Consider the following 20,814-nt stretch of genomic DNA (forward strand, 5'->3'; position numbering starts at 1 on the left):
TTGTAAAAAGTTTAAATGCTTTGTTTTGAATGATAACAAAACATCCAGTGTGGGATGACAAAAATCCTAAATTATTGAGATATATTATACAGTCACAGTGATCAACAAACTTTTAGCATAATAACAGAAGCATTAAAATTAAATTCTATCTGTTGACAGAAGTAATTCTTGGAAGGACGTGAATTTTATTTTCACAAGTTTAGGTATGGCTTTTTGATTCATAATTTGTTGGTTATGCTGTCTGTCGGAGGAGTTTGATGGGAAATAGATCAATCATGGAAGTAGCATAGAATTATAGTAAAATTTAAAACGTTTCCACAAGGTCTCGACTAGTTTATTGATAATCTTGTTTTCGAGATTGATGGATTAGTCTTTGCCTGACTTACTTTGATCTATTGTAAGTGGATGTATCCTTAGTCTTTCGTAACATTCATCATTAACTGCTGGAAAAATTAGATTGTTTTAAATTTCATTTTCTTCCATGGAAACCAGAGCTTGAATAGTCGATTCAAATTTTGTATGAAGTCGAGTGGACTCAAGTCGACTTTTAGATACAATATCCGGGCCGACTTCGAGCTCGGATAAAAACGTTCGGAAATTACACAGCACTAAAAATAGCATTTTTAAGACCACTCTTCCTTCTGTGTAACGACTTGTATGTTAATCATGAATCAAAGTTTGTATTTCGTAACTATAATTGTATATCCTCCTTCCATCTAAGCCAGTGGTTAATTACCTTTTATTTTTCCTGTCACGCCTTGGTGTTAAGCCAAGGGTTGAAACCGCAAACAGCATTTCATGACATTTTCAGACATTTTTGTTGGCACACAGGTTTCCTGTCACTGATCTAAGCGTTACGTAATTTAGGAACGTTCCTCATATTGATTTGTGCTGCTAGAGGAAATTTTTGAATAAAATGGTCAAATAATTTGGAGCATTTACCTAGTTATCTACAGTTTAAGACAGAATTGCCACCTATTGAGTCAAAACTGATGTCTAGCTCAGAGGTCGATCGGTTGAAAAATCAGCTAATACCTACGAGTTTAACAAAAATGACTAAGAATTAATGTATTTCGGCTTTAGATCCCCTTTTGGTCTAACTAGAAAGTGCCTTAATATAGTCGGTGGATAGTTATAGATATATATGTATTTTATTTATTCTTAGTCATGCCTAGCACCAAGTACTGCCTAATAAAAGACAATGACAAAAAAAAAACAGACGCTTGGCTATCTTAATGCTTGCAATTATCACTTACATAAAAACCTTCATATGTACGTACCTCCAAAACTCTGCTGAATTTAGTGTGGGGAATTGTACAATAAATTTTAATTAACGTCCTTAGATTGTACAAACTCTACAATTCCTGATCTTAGATATTTTTAGCCTCCTCGTTATTATAACTTTATTTTTTTTAAGGTACGACAATATTTCCCTCAATGTTTTTCTTACAAAATGCGTGTATGTGTCATATGATGATATAATGATATCATTATTTATTTCATTCCTTTCCAAAATCTTTTCTCTTTTTTCTTTCAAGATTTAATGAAAAGAAATGTGTTTATACTTAACATCGTTTACTTTCCTTTCCTTACTTTTTTTCTCATTTTCTCAGTTTGCGATAAACGAATTGAATGAAAATAAGACGATTGTATTATTGTTATGTCTGAATTGGTTGTGCTTTTTATTATAGCTCATTTTCAATGTTTGCTGTTTTTTTGTTGCTTACGTTGCCCATTCACATATAACTGTTGAACTCCTGACCGTAATGATGATGATCCTTATTATTTTTTTGTAAGGAGAGGTTTTGGAATAAGGTAAAAAGTAAATTTATTGATAAAGTAAGTCATCAATTGGTAGAGAATTTATTTGTGGAAGCTTAAGGCTTCAAAATCCAATATACATGCTGGAAGAAACATGGTCTACAGGACACTGCACTCAAAACGACTTGATTCTGGCTTGAGGTCAGATTTCATCGAATTTAGCATGGAGTTGGTTTCCCGGGACACACCTTCACCTACCCAAGGCCTAACCTACCTCTACCAACTATCAATACCCCATAGATAAATATATCCCTACCCCAGACATATATCTATACCTAGCCTTGCTCCAAGGCGTAAACACACCTATGCCTTGTTATGCACCTACACCTATCGCTACTCAAGCCGTTCACCAACACCTATTCCTACCCAATGCGTACATCAACACCTATCCCTAATCATGACATTCACCTACACCTATCCTTACTCAAGGTTTACATCTACACCTATCCATACCTAAAATATACACCTATAACTAGTCTTGTTCCAAAGCATACATCAACACCTATATACGCATACATCTATTCCTACCCAAGACATACACCTATTCACCTATTCCTGCCCAAGGCATACACCCAAACCAAGCCTTACTCCAAGAGGATGCGCCTAGCGCAAGTGCCTAGCCAAGAAACCGGCCACTGGGGCAATTCCACGAATTAACGGCAATTCCAACGTCGTGTGCTTCCAGGGCATTATTGATACCCTTCAAAATTCACTTGACTAAAATTCAATGTGAGCACTTCCTTCAAACTCATATCAACAATAATAAATCTAAATCTTCTGCTGTCTCTATGAGAACCTTTAATAGCTTAAAGGAAATAAATATCTAAGAAAACATATTGAAGGATTCATGTTTAAAGAATTTATGAAATAGAATCAAATTGGGTTTTCCAGTGCCTACGCATCCAAACAATAATGTGAAGGCGTTGAAAAGTAAAAATTAGGTTACTCGTTAAACACAAGCGAAACAGCAACGAGTGCTCCTTTGAGTAAAAAAAAAAAAAGGTTGTTGAATTTTATGAGATGTTGATAAATTATGAACATTTTGGCTGAACAAAATTAATTCACGATGAATTGTTCTTGGAAATGAATATGAATATTTATGGTTAGTGAGCTTGTAGCGTAAGCTTGAAAATGATGTTGAATGGCTGAAAGAAAATTTATTTGGATTTATGAGCTGTCTTAAAGGTAAGAGTGAGTATCACCTGCTTTAATGATTCTTTTTGTTCAAGACTTTTTTGAAGCATTTCCTTCATTGCTGGGTAGCACAGACAAATGGCAAGCGCCATCAACAAACGTTTGATACCGATCAGCTCTTACTTTTCTTTCGGCATTGACAAAGAGTTTGAAAATACTAATAACTTTATTTAATTTTCAAAATTAACGCTGTCAAATGAAAATTGAACAGATGTGCTTCGATAATTAGTCATATAGCTTTACACCTCAACTGTTAAAATTTAGAGCAAACGAAAAATTGACTATTCTATGGATACAGCAAATAGAAGCTGTATGAAAATGTAGCATTAGGAACTGGTCAAATATTAGTAATTGGCAAATGGCAGCCAACAATAGAGCCATATTTAGATGCCAAAACTTTGCGGACAAGAAGCATGCTCTAAACAGTAGATTTAGCTAAGTTCAACGCTCACGAGCTTGCTTATCTAGTGTATTTAAGCTGAACAAGCTCTCCAGAGCATGTTCTTATGCTGTTAGGGATGCATTCATGAATCACAGATGATCTTTTAGATCAGCGAAGTAAGTAAGTAAATAGAAGCTGCCTCCATGTGGAATTCATATACATAGCTGCCAAATAGAGGCGGATTCCTGATAGAATTTCGTAATAAATCTGCATTAACGGTAAAGATTCATAAACTGTCTCGTAATCATCAGAGAAGAATAATTGTTTATATTGGCATCCTGCCGAAGACTTCAAACAACTCCGATAGCTTAGTGGTAAGAGCATGTCTACCAAAAATTGTAGAACACGAGTTCGATCCCCATTCCGAACAAGTTGTTGGTAAAGCCTTCCTTTTTCTGTTGTATAGTCAAGTCCCGAGCGACACAAATAAGAAAGGCTCCACAACAGAACTTTTAAAACTCCGGGAGAGCTCTTTTACTCAATTACTTCACTGACCTCCTTCTAAAAGGTGGAAAATGCGGAATACATATAGCCAGATAGCCTAACACCACTAAGTTCCAACTCCATCTGTTCGTAGTTAGAGTTATGCTTTCTCGAAATCCCGGTCCTGATAAATTTTTGGGATCGGGATCGGGATTGAAATTTTCGGGATTTCGCGGGGAATCCCGATCCCGATCCCGATAGCGAGAAAGCATAATTAGAGGTCGCTAATTCAAGTCACATAGTGGTTTGAAGACATACAACTGTTAATTCAGGGTGCATTGGCTGAGCAAGCTGCCATTCTCATAAGAAGGAATATTGGACTGGAACTAACAATGACGGAGTTGCCTAATTTTAGCAGCAACATGGGGGTCAGGGAGTGGATCATCTGGCAGAAACTATGGATTCCATGGATTTTGTGGAATTTGTGGAATCCATGGAAAAATTTATGGAAATCATGGAATTTATGGATTTTTTGATGGAATCAATGGAATCCATGGAAATTATGGATTAATTCGTGGAATCCATGGATTCAATAGATTTTTTTATGGAATCCATGGATTCTATGGATTTTTTCATGGATTCCATAGAATCTATGGATTGAGCTGTAGAATTTGTTGATCTTATGGAATTTGTGGAATTCATTGAATCTATGGAATCCATGGAGTACGGAATACATGGAACTATTTTTTAAAAACTCTTAACTTTTCATGCTTTTTTAAATATTTTACTGTTATTTTTCCTTTTACAAATAAGTCCGAAATAACTGATGGGCGCATAAAATTTTTAAAACGCTCACTATTATTTTTCCTTATACAAACAGTCCGGGAAATTTGATGAACATTAGAATTAATAGTAATTTTCCATTTTTAATAATGAAAACGCAGAATTTTCCAGATATTTTAAAGTAATTTTATAAATTCTAAAAATTAAAAATCATTAGAAAATGGTAAATATGATTTAAAGATCCAATTTTGTGTATTTTTAATGATTAGTTCAATATAATCCACAATCCATGGATTCTATAGATTCAATGGATTCCACGAATTCCATAGGATCAACATATTCTATAAATTAATCCATAGATTCTATGGATTCCATGAAAAAATCCATTGAATCCATGGATTCCACGAATTAATCCATAATTTCCATGGATTCCATTGATTCCATCAAAAAATCCATAAATTCCATGATTTCCATAAATTTTTCCATGGATTCCACAAATTCCACAAAATCCATGGAATCCATAGTTTCTGCCAGATGATCCGGACTCTGGGGGTCATGCGAAGTGTATTCTTCATGTGTGTTGTTTGAATGTTAATAAGTCTTTCTCTTCATTCTGTGTTGCTCGGAATGGCTTACTTACTTATTTCGCTGATCGGAAAGATCAATTGAGATCCATGACCTCCTATCGCTGTTCGGTATCATTCTTTTGAATTCATTTCATCAATTTCAACACAAGATTTGTGTCTACCATAAAAAAAAACTTTTTTTTTTTATCTCAAATCATAAAAGAAAAGTTTTGTTTACGACTTCAAAACTTTGCCATAAATAAATTAGCCTTCAATCTACAAACAATTTATTTTGTATTTAACAATGCATGACCGTAAACTACGTTTTAATTGATGGGAGGCAAACAAATGAGTTTTCCCCTTTCCAATTCCATTATTTTCTTACAAATTATCACTTTAACTCTATCGGAATGAAGGAATGAAAGAACGGAAATTTTCTTTTTCGAGCACGCGAAATATGAATTCTAAAAATAGAGACTGTTTAGTTTTTGTGTGAACCACTGATGAATTTACTTTTCATGACCTACATCTCTATACAGTATTCCCTTCAGAACTGTTTGTTTCTTACAATTCCTTTGTATTCAGTTCGCAATTTACCTAGAAGCTCTATTGTCATATAGTCTTACGTGCAGTGTGTCTCTATCTATTGTATGTGATTCTATGTCCATATTCCTTAATAGGAAAATTACTATAGAAGATAGAAATTATGTCTTTCCGTACCAAAATCTAAGAACATCAGTGATAGTAGTCGGCATGTATAATCTGTTGCATTTCACACTTGTTTCATTCCAAAAAAGAATTGAAATTCATGCGCATGTCAAATGTTGTACATATAGCCCTAGGATGGAGCAATTTGAAATTTCCCCGATTTTCCAGTCACTCACACAGCTATAGATACAAGTTCTTTTTTCCCTTACTGATAAAGCTTTCATATGGGAAATTTTAATCAGTCTTCTCGGGACGGTCGATGTGAACAGTACAAAATAAAAGGAGAAAATTTTACTGCTGTACATCCAATTAAATATTTGCTTGCATCTTTTATGGTTTGAAAAACCAGACAGCACATATTGTTGAAGTTAAAGCATTGAGTTGTCAATATTAAGGTTGAAATTTAAACTGAATTGAATCATATTTTGGATATAGTGTGTAATTGTGAAAAAGATTAATGGAAGTAAGGAAATGAGATCAACAGGCTGATGTGATCATGCATTAGGTAGAGGATTAAATTTGCTCATTATGAGAATCTGTGGTTGTAGATAAATAGTGCTAATAATCTTATGGATTTATTTCCAATTTTCAAAGTGCGCTCGTGAGTTAATTTTGTGTTAATAGCAGCGATTTTTCATTCATCATCAGCCATACCTCCCCTACATATGTGGAAAATAATTTTTTTTTGTGTCTATTGATAAGGTGAAAATTGATAAGAAGATATAATGAGATATAAAGGCTGAAACATGTGAAATGCATACGCACAAAATTGTGTATGAATGAAATAAATAAGTGAAGAAGCATAATGGAACCTGAAGAGATTAATTCCAATCATTTTTATAATGAAATCTAAATTTGGATATGCTGAAAATATTTATCAATCCTGCTTATATGCTATCCAATGCACATCACAATATGTGACTATGGATTTCAACTTTTTCTTAACTTTTTTGACATTTTAAGCTCTTGAAGTTTTGGAAATTTTGGTATGGGGATTAATTTCCTCCCTGGGGATTATCTTGACTGAATTTTTATGTCGCATGCCTCAGTGAGTTATGGCTAGGATAATAAGAGTGATTTGTCAGATGAAATTTGGGCTATAGGTTAAGATATTTCATGAAAATTCATACATGGGTCTGTTCAGCCATAAGTAATGTTTCTGAGTCATTGGAGCTGCTTTTAAAGTTGTGCTGATTTTTTGAGGAATTATGGCTGGGAAAAAGAAGTGAAAAATTATAAAATCTGAGCCCTAACCGCAATCTTGAACTAATTACTTAAAATATTCTAATTAAAAACTTTGAGATTTTATTAAGAATCCATTAAAAAAATTTGGAACCGCTTTCCATTAATCATAATCCAACCATAAAATATTATTGGATGTGATTGAGTTGTGACATGAAAAATAAAATTACGGAAATTGTAGGAAAAAAATAATATGAATGAATATTTTGTGCCTCCCTCTTTTATTGGAACTGCTCATGGAGAAATATTTAATTATTGGTTATAAAGTTAATCACTGGAGTTGTGACTGATAATTAATGGAAAATTACAGAGGGGTGATATATTTTCAATCAAATGAATGGAATAAAAGTGATAATTTTGGGGTTTGCTAGTTTTAATTATTCATAATAAGTGTTATCCTGATTGGGTGATATTGTATATTTACCTACCTAGGTACATGCAATATACAGACAATAAAGTAGAAAAAATGATTCAAATTGACATTTTTGAGAACTTAAAAAAATTAAAAATGCAATTTTTGTGAAAACTAAAGTTGAAGTTTTACAATTTTTTTGAGAATTTAAACAGCATTCTACGAAATTTTGTCAAGGATTTATGCAATTTTTGGTCATTTTCTTTTTTCACTTAAAGAGAAGATTAAATTAATTTTTAAAAAATTTTGTCAGACCCTGGTTATTGGCTTTAATTTATATTGAAAGTATAGGACGAGGTCCTTTGCAATTTTTCTCGCGTTCGAAAATTCTGTCACAGCCCGAATTTCATAATTTTTATCAATTTGATCAACTCGATTCGACTTTTCAATTCAAAATCCGAGTCTCCTTCTAGTTCTGATTTGAAATTAACCCGTAAATCACATAACGTAAAAAAGTCAGAAAATTTTGTTTTTATGGGTAGGACGGTCATCTGCTGTATTTTTTGCCGGGACGCTGCTGTACTTTAAAGCCTTGCTGCTGTGTCCCTACAAAGCCTCAAAATGCTCCGATTTTCCAACAAGTCGAAATTTTAGAATTTTTGACAAATTTTGAACATTTTCGTTTTGAAGGTCCGGGTTCAAGCCCAGGACTGAAAATATTTTTTTCTCAATTTTAATTATTTTCTGCACTTTTTTGTCAATTTCAAACGTAATTTAACTAGTTCTTTAAATATTAAGACTCAAAATAGTCCAAAAGTACGCCAATAGTGCCAAACTTAGAAGTGTCCCGATTTTTTCCAAAAGTGTCCCGATTTTTTGCGAAAATCCTCTGGCCACCCTACTTATGGGTAACTTTAGCGTTTAATTTTACCGAATTCTAGTTGCTCAAGTCTCGAGTCATTGTGAATGGACAATATACTCCAACTTTTTCATGTCGTGTGCCTTTCGGGAAATTCGAATTAAATTAGTTTAAGAAATTCCTACAAAAATTAAATTTAAAGTTAATTGCTAAAAATTACTTTAAAGCTCACAAATTCAATGAAAATATTTTAGCCAGAGGAAATTAATTTCTAAACAAAAATTCCATTAATTAATATGAAAAAAGCAATGAATTTGAAGGAACCATGACAGATTATTTTTACATTTATTGATTATTTCTAAAATTGTAAATCACCGAGTAGGTGTTCTGGAGAGTATAAAAATTTAATGAGTATTTTTTTATTACTTCATTATTTTCTAAAATGTACACAGCAGCAGCAGCGTCTATAATTCGATTAAAGTCTTTAAAAACATTTCAATGTTCTGTACAATAAATTAAAGGAAATTTTTTTATTTTCCCATTAAGCTGAAATGAAAAATCAAAAGAAAAGTTAATGAAAATAATCAAAAAAAAAGAAGTACTTCAAATAATTTTTAAAGCAAATAATCTCAATGAACCCAAAAATGTTGAATATTCATTTATAATTTAGATCCAGTCATGAGCAGACATTTATTTTTATCAACTTGGATTTGAATGTATTTTGAGATTTTGGATGGTTCATAGCTCCTCTATCCCGAGTGACACAATTTAGCTCCGATTCGTCAAAGAGCTTGCTATAATCTTATGGACGCCAAATTGAGTTGGCTTAAATTAAATGTTAAAAGAAAAGGTTTAGCGGAGCCTTTAAAGTTTTGTGACGAAACCTCCCTTTTTTGTCGTTTAGACCTATTAAGATCAAGTTGATGCTGCCTTAATTCGTCGTCAATATGACTTTGACAGGCTCCGAGGTGGAACTATGCATTTCTGAAATTCCGATCCCCGAAGATTTTGGGACTCGAAAATGGACCGGGACGGAAACGGACTTCGCAACCCGGTCCCGAAACCTTCTTCACTTATATCACTTGAATTGTACATATTCATAGAATTTTCATGACAAAATTCCATAATGATAATGATATCAAAAAATAACTTTCTGCGTGTAGCATATGTGAATTATTTGAGTTTGATGAGAATTATCTACTGAAATTTATTATAAGAGTTAGTCTAAACATTTATTTAATATAAAATTTTCGTAATTGTATCAAATAAAAAAATTAATGGAATAATTTCTGCAGGGGTCTGTTCAGTTATTCACTTGGAATGTAACTCAATTGTGTTAATGGTGGGCAATCATTCATTTTTCACGGCACATCTTTATTGTTGGTTTTGATCAAAACCTCATACGGCATTAGGAATTTCCAAAAAAATTTAAGTCACACTTATGAGACACCACTATCGTCTGGTTGCCCACCATTGCCGTCAGGTTACCCACGACTGACGTTAGGCCACGACTGACCCACGATTGACGTCAGGTTTCTAACTAATGACGTGTAATGGTTTGAAGGAAAGGAATGCAAGGTTGTAGATTTTGGTACGCTCAATTGTTCTAATGAGGACTAAGGTTACTTACTTACTTACCTGAACCATGGTCCGACTTGGAGCCTAGGTTGCTACAAAATGCCTACCATCTGACTTTGTTTCTGACTGTATCAAAAAACTTATACAAATTTTCAGTTTTGACATCTAACTGACATTCCTTCATTGCCGTCCTACTCCATGATGCTCTTGGAGCAATTTTCCCTTGTGGATTTCTAATGGGGGTCTTAGGTGTCAAACAGTCAATTTTCCTCATCACTTAAAAATTTAATAGCCCCACATCCGCACAACTTTAAATACAATAGAAAAAGAAGTCATTCAATTCAAACTTTTAGCATTTCGCTCCTGAAAAGCAAAATTACTTTTAAGCACAAAGTGTTAGTGGTCGCGGTTCACCTAATGCTTCCCATGTGGGTAATCGAAGTCGTAAAAATTTATATTTATCTGTACTGTAGTATCATCCAAAGCATCATTTTTTTGCGATTCTAATGTTCTTTGTTGTAGAAAAACCATCGAGCTCTTCTCAGAAGAGTATCCCGAATATTCAATGAGCATAAAATCGATTAATTTACGAGTTTTATCAAAGATTTTTTATGAATATGGAAGTACTGTGTGAAAAATTTGTCAATTTTCTCCTAAAAATTCAGTGTTGTGAGCTAGAAAAAAATTTGTTGGACTTCTTTTTTTTTGAAGAGAGAAAACTTCGCCGGAAATAAATTTTCATATTCCAATTAGGAACAGTTTAGTTTGGCTGAATTGGGGCAATAATTTAGGACACATTTAGATTTTTATCGCTAAAATACTTTAATTTCGAGGGAAAAAAGTCAAGATTCTTAAATAAACTTCAAGTTTTGTTGGAGGTGCGTGAAAAATATTTGTCAAAAGAAAATCTTTTGAAGGAAAACTTTGGAAAAACTTCAAAGAATTTTCAATGAAAATTGAGAAAATTGCGGAATGTTTAAGAACTTTTTTGGGTTCATTCACTTACACCTGAAATGATTTTGAAATAATTAGACAGTTTTGTGAAAATATTTACATATGAAGCTGTAATTGCGCAGTAATTTGTCAGTTAACCTGAGCGACAGAGATGAAGAAGGCTTCGGCATGGAATTTTTAAGGTTCTGCTAAACTTCTTTTATTAAGGCCAAATGGAAGCTGTCTATTTATGGCAGCCAAAAGGACTTGAAACGTACAAATCGTTTGACCATCCGTTAGGCGTTCATGTGGCTGCTGTCCTTTCTCGCTATCAGAATTGGAATTTTTCGATCCCGAAATATCCCAGAATTTCAAAAATTTCAATTCCGATTTTGAAAATGCAATTAGTTGCTAAAAATAGGCAGCTTCCATTTGGTGTTATTGAAAAAGATTTAGTGGAGCCGTTTTCATTTATTATCGCTCGGGTTAGAATGATTTCAGAATTATTTAAGAGGTCATTCTATGGACATATCCATAAAATTGTATAAGGAGGACCCGACCATTGTTTAAAATTCCATTTGTAGTCTTTCTCTCGATCGATCGGTTCATATTCAAATGTTTACATTGCGGCAACGAAGCGGCAATATACTCAGACATTATACTTAGTGGCAGACACTTGGCGAAATCCACGTTTTCCAAAGAAATTTGAATTTCAAAAACATAATAATTCAAACGATTTCCAAGTTTTTGGGAGACAAGAAGCACATGCCTTAAAACCTTCCCCTTTTCTTAACAAGACTCAATGCCCTACTCCTCCCTATGCTTTCTCATTATGAAGAAATCCCGAAAATTTCAATCTCGATCCCGATCCCGAAAATTTATTGTGACCGGGATCTCGAGAAAGCATACTCCTCCTCCTTGGCCTTTAGTCATTAGCATTTTTTGATAATCTTGTATCAAAAAGTCCAGAAAATCAAAAATTCAGTTCCCCTACTCCCTTTGCTATCGTACTAACACACAAACGACCTAATTAAGCGACAATATACAAAATAATCTGAACATATCCCACAAAAAAGCAAATCAGAACTAAAGTTCCTTATCAAAACACTCCAACCACATACTTATTAATGTCTTATTTAATCCTCAACCATTATGATATATCAATAAATCTAAAATAACAATAATTTGTGTTATATTAATGACTAATAAATAATATTTTGTGAATTTCATCATCAACAGCTGATGGAAAGTGATGGAAATATGATGTTATTGTGAAATAAAGTAAATAATAAAAAAAAAGCATAAAGCATAAAAATAACAAAAAAAAAAAATAATATTTGAACATGAAATATGAAAAATTATTATGTGTGATACAGTGAAGGAACAATAAATAGAAAAATTGTGAGTAAAAGTCATATGCCAAAAAAATGTAGAGCAAGGAAGGGGAAATGGATGTGGATGTGGATGAGATCGTCAATCAAGCATGAAAAACCTTAATAATGGAGAGAATAAATAAAAAAAAATTTGTGGTTACTAAACAAGCAACTGGACAGCATTAATTAAGTTCCATTTGTTTTGTGGACCTCGAAAATTAAGACTTTATTTTATTTTTTTTTGGGTATATACACGTAGTCGTGTCTGAACATTTCAAGCCTCAAATGTTGATTAAGGCACGAGAATGAAAATGGCATGACAAAAAAAGTAAGGAAATATGAAGCAATTTGAATTTTTACGAACCAGAAATTCTTGTCAAATGGATTATACAGGATTAAGGTTTTGTTTGAGAAAGGGAGCATTTCCTTCTTACTTTTCTTTATCATGACATGTATATCCCATTAGAGTCCGTAAAATTGTGAGTTTCATTGATTCTTTATAATCCATAACTTTATTATTGCTACCCCAAATGGTCTGTTAATTTTCTCAAAATGTCATTGATATTATTCAATTATGATGAAGATTTTATTCTGGTATACAGCTGTGCATGCCTTTGTTCGTTAATTTAATTTCCTTAACCCTGAATCTTTTTTGGAAACATGCTGTCAGATTTTGTGTCTATGACCTTCTAATTAATGCATCTTGAGAATGTTGGTACTTGCTGGGTACTTGCTTACGTTGCACGTCATACCACCAAAAGACAATCAGCATGGTCAACTACATAAATGTGCTCATGACTATTCTCAATCAATATATTTGAGAATGCTCCTTAAATGTTAGGGATACAGATCAATTGTGATTCAATCCCTAACAGGTAAAAAGCATTGCCTCGAGAGCTTGCTCACTTTAGGTATCCTCGATGAACATGCTTGTGAGCTTACCCTGCTCTTGAAAGTACACTCTTTGCCTACTCAAATGGCGTCTAAAGTTGGTTCTATCGCTGACTACTATCGACCAATTTCCTATACCCAAGTACAATACTCTCTCTATCAACATGACCGAGAATGTAGGAATCTTAGAATAATTTTGAGTATTTTCATCAGTTTGTTGTTAGGATTGGAAATTTAACCGTTAAAAGACGCTAAAGTACTCCCTGATTTTCGAAGAGTCTATGTTAAGAACAACTATGCAAAGAATGTACGTGTTGGATGTTGTCAGTACAGAACAACGATAAGAACTATACAATCAGCATTTCATTGAGAAATTAAGTTTAAGTGAGCATTGTGCTTCGCTCTCAAACAATCCCTGATACTTCAGTAGATCAGAGCACTTGACATGTAATTAAGATGACATAGGTTCAAGTCCCATTCGTGTTAGATTGCAGGAAAGAGGAGTTTCTTCTCTAGAATTTAAGTTTTAGTAAAGTTCTGAATTAGAGTTCATAGAAAAATGCAGGCCTACGACGAACTATTAGGTATAGTCGACAACAGCAAGCCGAATTATATTCCGAGCAGCATAAAAGCTCCTAAATTTTAATTCCCTAAAATTGACCCAAAATGTTCATTGACCAAAAGTTCATTGACAAAACAATCGACCACCTACAGAAAAGGATGGCATAAATAAGCTGATGAACTGATTTGAAATTATTTACATGCGGGAAATGGAATTTAAGTAAGCGAAAGAAGAAAAATGTGTCCCAAATGATTAGAAATAAAGCATTAAAAGGATGTAAAAACTTTTCATCGCACGTCCGCTGAGGAAGGAATTCTTTTGTTTGTGCCATAAAAGCAGCAAAAAAAGAAATTTATCATTTAAATTTACAATATATGTGGAATGAAAGGAACAAGAAGTATCTGGTGAACATTATGGGTTGAAGTAGTAACAAGTAGCAAGTTGTAAAGGAACAAAAAAAAATTTATGGCAACAACATTCTTTACCATTGAGAATATTGTAAACATCCTGAGTAAAAAATTCTTATTTTATCTGTATACATACATGCCGTATACACATGTCTTTAAGGGAGGAATTGTATTTAAGGAACAGAAATGAAATAAGAAGAATAACATTTTGTGAATGGCTGAGCAAAGCGCTGTCGAATTTCTTTACAATTTCTGTGCCTTTCTTTTATTTTCATGACTGACTGAAACCCCTTTTTTATGTGTTCAATGCATCGTTGGAATATGAGAGATTGCTTTTTTGAGAATCTTCGGCATAATATGTTTATGAGAAGTTGTCAGGAAGGTCAAAAGGTGTCGAATACAGATGGAGCGTTTCCGATAAATACAGACGTTTTTAGGGGATTTGCAACAGTCGCGTTGTCAGATATTGTTTAGCAAATTTTCGATAATAGAGACATGCTACATATACGATGCTTGTAGAGTACACTACAGGGTATACTGCCACCTAAGCTGTAATTTATTTGGAATTTTTGTTATTATTGTTGCTTTAAAATTCGCGTATTTATGGCAAAAAGTAATCAATCTTCAATATTTGACTAATAATTGGACTCAAGGATCATATTTTCTTGATTAATCTCTAAGGAAACAATCGTCGGGGCAGCCATAAATCATAAAGTAGCGTTCAGAATTAACGCCTAGGAAGGGGTGGGCAAAGGGGATACAATCTTTGTAAGTAGTTTAAATTTTGGTTCAGGATTTAGTTAAATAGCGTTACTTACTTACTTACTTACTTCCTTGGCTGGGGCGCACGTGGGCCCATTACCACGTTTAAAGAACGTCTATAGACAGCTCTATATTTCGATTACTTCTACCAATTAGGGATATTGAGAACTCAAGCGTCCTTTTCCACACAACCAATCCAGGACATTCTCGGTCTTTCTCTTGATCTTTTGCGATCCATAAAGTCTGCAAACGTTACTCTATTAAAAGCGTTACGATGGAGAAAAGGCAGTAAGTAATTTGCAAAGAACGTTCCCTAAAAGCTGATTGGATATTGTGGTACCTTCCAAATGCCAACAACTTGTAAAAATAAGAAGAATATAAAAAAGTCAAAAAATATTTTTTTTTAACTCTTCCCTGAAGACACATGCATGATCTGCAAGCAACAGTAAAATCCCTGAGCAAGAATAAATTTAAATCAAATTTATATTTCATCATTTTTCAGTACAAAAATGCTCAATATATTTTAAATTGTTAAATACTTTCTGTAAATGCTTTACATATATGATATCAATTCAGAGTTCAAAGTCAGCTAGAGCTTTCGAACAGTATAATGTGATGTGCTGCATTTCCCGCCTTTTGATATTAGGCTTCATATTGTCATCAGGTATTAATAACGTATGAACTAATTAACTTCGCATTTTATTCCATATTATCTGTTGATCTATCAATTGAATAACGGATTCCGAGTTGGACTCGAACTCACATCCTACGATTTCCGGTCGCATGCTACTCTCCTACCACTCTGCTATGGAGGGCTATTCGACTATATGGCATAGCACCATACATAAATCACATATTTTCTGTAACTCTCTTACTACTGTATTCCCAATGATACAGCATTGAAAGTCCATTACATAACAGTCGACTAAAGCTTAATCTCCTTCATAAATATTCAAATCGACTTCCAGCACTGGATATCATTTAAATAAAAAATATTGGAAAAATGATACTTTTATAAAAAAAAATTTACAATGAATTATTTCAATTTATTCTTTTTTTTACTCTGTTTGCCTCCATTATATCCATTGATTAATCGTTCAATAAAGTAAAGCAGCATCGATTAACCTCGAAGCGGAATCGATGTAATTCAGATTCATTAAAAATATTAATTTTTTTCATTAATCAAAAGAAGGAAATAAAATAAATTAAAAAAATCGAGTGTATTACTGTAGCGCATTTTCTTATAATCAAGCCTTAGTAATGAGAAAACTTGGATGTACTTTATAAAGGAATAAAAAAGGAAAAAGTTTGCATGATATTAAGAGTAAAGTTATTGGATTGGAAAAATCGAGAATTAATTTTCTCATCAACTTAAAAATCAACAAATCCACAGTAAATGGGTTGGGGGTTTACTGTCTTACCCCTATCCACAACTTTGAAAAAAGTTTTTCCTTTTTCTGTTTTCTTTCTCATAAGTTTTTCCTGCAGATGTTTGTAAACAAGTGGGAATTTTCTTATTTTTTATCAAGTCCCACGTCTTAGAATAATGTAAAAGGATTTCATCGATAGGGATGAATGATTTTGAGCTTTGGAACTGAATATTTTATGGATTTACAAACTTGCTGCCGCCATTTTTGATCGGAATCGGATATTTTGGTTATTGGCTGTCGTGTGTCTTTTGAATGGAAGCTGTTGATAAAGATAGTGTTGCACTTGGTATTTGTAATTGTCAGAAGTAAGGCAACGACAGAGCCAGTTTTAGGCATCATCTAAGGAAGGTTATGAACCAAAATTGATCTGAATGGTCAGTGAAGTAATTAAGTGAGCGAGAATATCATGTGCAAATTATTTCAATGTGTGCCTTTTAAGATTCATGATGATTCGTACCCAAGCAGCACTTGGTCAACATAATTTGTCAGGGCAGTGCTGGACAACCTTTTATTTTTCGCGGCATACCTTGGTGGTAAATTTTGCCAGAAACAGCACATGGGACACAGTTTATGGCATTTCCAAATATTACTGATTGCACACTAGTGTGTCGCGGCACACAGGCTACTCAACACTGGGCTTTCGTCGCAGTATCAATGGTAAGACGCAAACATTGTCCAGATAGTCCTGCGATGGTTGATTTTGACCTATTTTTATAACTACCTAGGTTTGTTTTCACAATTGTCAATTACCTGTTAACTCCTACATCCATTAAGTTCTTACAGAAACGGTCGACAATTAGTTTTCAAACGATCAATTTGAGACTCTTAATTCTATTTTTATTTCCATATTCTTCTGCGACAAAACTATTAAAAGCAAATACTGTTGTCTACCTTCAATTGTGCCTATGCATTCTACATAATTTTAATTACCACACACACCTAATATGTAGTCTCAATGGTGTAATTGCGGTAAACCAATTATACCAAGTGAATATACTTGTACGCATAAAGCAGACTTTACCAGTTTCCGTGGAAATGATAGTGAAAATGCGTAGTATTTGAAAATTTCCATATAAATAATTACAAAGGCTTAATAGTCTTCTTATTATGAATTATTTATAGCATGGCTCTTTCATCCGGAAGCGTCGTTTCTGTTTTTGAATATTTAAAAATGAAGCAAAGGTCGATATTAACTTATTAATATGTCTTTTGATCCACGTGTAGAGCAATCTACAGCTTTAAATGGAATGAGTAATTTATGGGTACTATTATTGATTTCGGATACTTATTTTAGAACTGCAAAGGGCTTATTCTGGTGATCAAAACCGTCAAAAGTTAGTTTAAAGCTTGCAAAAAGCTAAATTTTGCATTTTCAGGTTGCTATAATCACAGATCTAATGCAATTCATCTCTTCTTTAGATCTTATTTACTTACTTCCTTGGCTGGGGCGCACGATGGCCCATTGCCGCGCGTAGGGAATGTCTGAAGACAGCTCTATCCTTCGAAACTTTTTGCCAGTTCGGGATATTAAGGACTTTAGCGTCCTTTTCAACACATCCAATCCAGGAATTCTTCGGTCTTTTTCGAAATCTCTTACCATCCACAAAGTCCAAAGGACTGGGGCGTCACTTGGCCTTCTATGTACATGGCCTGACCATCTCTAGCGATGACACCTAAAGCTGGTTCTATTGCTGACTATCGTTTGTCAATTTATAGTTCTAGATGTAATACTGTCTTTATTAACAGTACTAGCGGACAAGTAGAATGCTTCCATGTTACAGAAAGACCACTACGGCACCTAAAAGCGGTCTCTATGCCTGTTGCCCTAACAGCTTCAGTTGGTTTTGTTCAATTAGTTCTCTAGCTTTATAATTGGTCTATTGGGTATTTTAAATAGTTTATGATGATTCTGTCCATCAAAGGCTCAGACTTGCTTCGAATATTTTTTGAAAATCATAGAAATTGTAGGTATTTTTAGAAAATTTCAAATCTTGACAGTATATGCTGCAGTCTATGTCTTCAAACTCGAGTTCTCAAAGATATGAGATTTATGAGATTTCACGCCTCATCCTGTCAGTCAGCCAGCTATTCAATGTGAAACTATAACCACAAAAAAGGCTGCTCAACACCGATCTAAGTGCTAAATATATCATCAAATGAGCGACATAAACATCTCATCTTTAGATTGGCTCATAGCCTGGTAATCGCACGACAATAAAACATAAAACAAGACAGACAATTTGTTAATATTCATCCATTCTCTATGCTTAAATTTATTCCACAAGAATTTATTGTTGGAATTTTATAACAAATGATGTACAATAAGGCTTATCTCCACTCGTTGTTTATTCATTATATGCTTCATGGTTTTATTTTAAATTTAATATTTTTCATGTTCCATAAAAAATACTTTTTTAAGCTTTACTGCGCAGCGATGTGGCAAAATTGGAACTAAAAAGATTTCATTTAATAATTAAAATTATGAAACTTTTCATCCAGGCATTTCATCGTGCGTCCAACAGAACTTTTCATTATCGTATCAGTCCATTAGTCCTACATATATAATTTATTTTTTTCCATGATCCTACCTTGGGATTATAAAGTACACAACCGCATAGGGACATGTTAATTCCATTTAAAAAAAGTTATATGAAATGTAAATTCCTAGTCGATTCTTTTTTATACAGAACAAGTTTTTCTATTCCCAGTCCCTTGTTGCTTATGAAAGCAAAACTTTATCTGACCATTCCCATTGAGATGGAAAATGGAATCGACAAGTTTATAAAAGTGCTTATAATATATGGCATAACTAATTTTCAAAAGAACAACAAGGTTATGGTTTTTCTTAATTGACCGAGTCAAGTTTATAGTTGATTTGAATCAGGAATTTGCTTAATATATGCACATAGATTGATGCTATGCAAAATATTGTTTACGGATAATGGATATGGATTTTGAGGTTTTATAAGTTTTAGAAAGAGATACTTTTTGATGAAAAAATCAGGACTTAGACACAAATTTGGATGTTGAAGAGATTGAACGATATTACAAATTATATAACCGAGCGACAAAAATGAAGAAGGCTCTGTCATTAAGCTTTAACGAAGTTTTTAAAGCATTTAAATAATAACCTGTAATTGGCAGTCATATGGCGTCCACATACGGAGTCAGCTTCCATTTTATGTTAATAAAAATGCATTAAGCTTTGAATCTTAAAAGATCCGTGGTGAAGTCTTCTCAAGGCATTGACACTCTTCATCCGCTTTCATCCGACACATAAAATCTTTCATCCGGATGTAATTTTTGTATGAAGATGAGGAATCCCTTCATCCGGATGAAACGTGTGTCAATGCCTTGAGTCTTCTTCAGTTGTGTAACTCGGTATGAACTGATTCTTTTATATTCCAATCAAAGCTGATGATGATTTAAGATGTTTTGAAAGAAATTCTAAGGAATAATTTTCAAAATATTGACTTAAAAATGAATCATTTATCAATATTTCCATATTCTCAAAGGGATCGTTCACTTATTACGTAACGTGAAGAATTGACATTTTGACCCCTAGAAAAGCACAAGAGCCACATAAGCACCACCATCTTCTCTTATAACCGCCAAAAAATGACTACTTGCAACAAATTAACCAGAATCTTTTACAACTAGTAAATTACTGGTACCATGCTCCAACATGGAGCCTAGGTTACTAAAAAAGGCTTTCCATCTGACTCTGTTGCTAACTAATTACTCACAAACAATGAGATTGGTGGACCCTTCCGTTACAAAATCTTAAAGTAACTTTTTCATTATTTGACGTCGGGTGGGTCAATACCCCTCCTTCCCCTTAAGAGCGACGTAATAACGTAATAAATGAACGACTTCTCAAATTGAGACAGTTAATCTCCAATCAATTTCACAACTATGATTACATGTTACTCATCAGGGGCATATCCAGAGGGAAGAGGGGGTTTTCGAGTTTTTTTGACGAAAAATCCAAGCAAATTAAAGAATTTTGCACCAAAAAGTCGAGGTGTACCTCTAAAACCTCTCCATCTGAATACTCCCTGTTACTCATCATGTAAACGTCACAGAACTAGTTTCCAAATCATCTTGATTTCTAAGTATTAAAATGCAATATCCAATCCCATGTATATTGAAATATAAAACTACATATTATTAATATATTTGCTTCTAAATTGTATTGATTCATCCAGTTATTTCCAGTCAATTGAGTGCCAATAAATAATATATTAGTGAAACCAATAAGTCACATTGAATTAGGATGTTGCATCAGTAAATTTAATCATTCAAACTGTGTATTTATGGCTGCCAAGTTTTAAAACATTTTTCTCGCCTTCGATTTTTTTTCGGATATATATTTCAATGGATATACTACAAACCCATAATGCAAATCTATACAAGCGTTATCAGGAATTGAATGTGAGCTAGTCAACGAGAGTTGAAATATATATAAAAAAATATTTCATTTCTTTG

The 20,814-nt window shown here is 33.5% G+C and overlaps 1 protein-coding gene across 6 annotated transcripts in view; it reads left to right on the plus strand.

The window, feature by feature from the left end:
• Window positions 1-12,193: 12,193 nt before the first annotated feature.
• Window positions 12,194-20,814, plus strand: part of Elk (Eag-like K[+] channel) — a 73,875-nt gene continuing 65,254 nt past the window's right edge. For all 6 annotated transcript variants that reach the window (XR_011545461.1, XM_070653416.1, XM_070653414.1 and 3 more), the window contains exon 1: window positions 12,194-12,302. The gene's annotated coding sequence lies outside the window, so the exon portion shown is untranslated. The remainder of the gene's footprint in view (window positions 12,303-20,814) is intronic.

Source organism: Chironomus tepperi, unplaced genomic scaffold (genome assembly GCF_022539635.2).
Source record: "Chironomus tepperi strain 1889 unplaced genomic scaffold, CSIRO-AGI_Ctep_v1 contig_68, whole genome shotgun sequence".
In the NCBI taxonomy this organism is placed as follows: Eukaryota; Metazoa; Arthropoda; class Insecta; order Diptera; family Chironomidae; genus Chironomus; species Chironomus tepperi.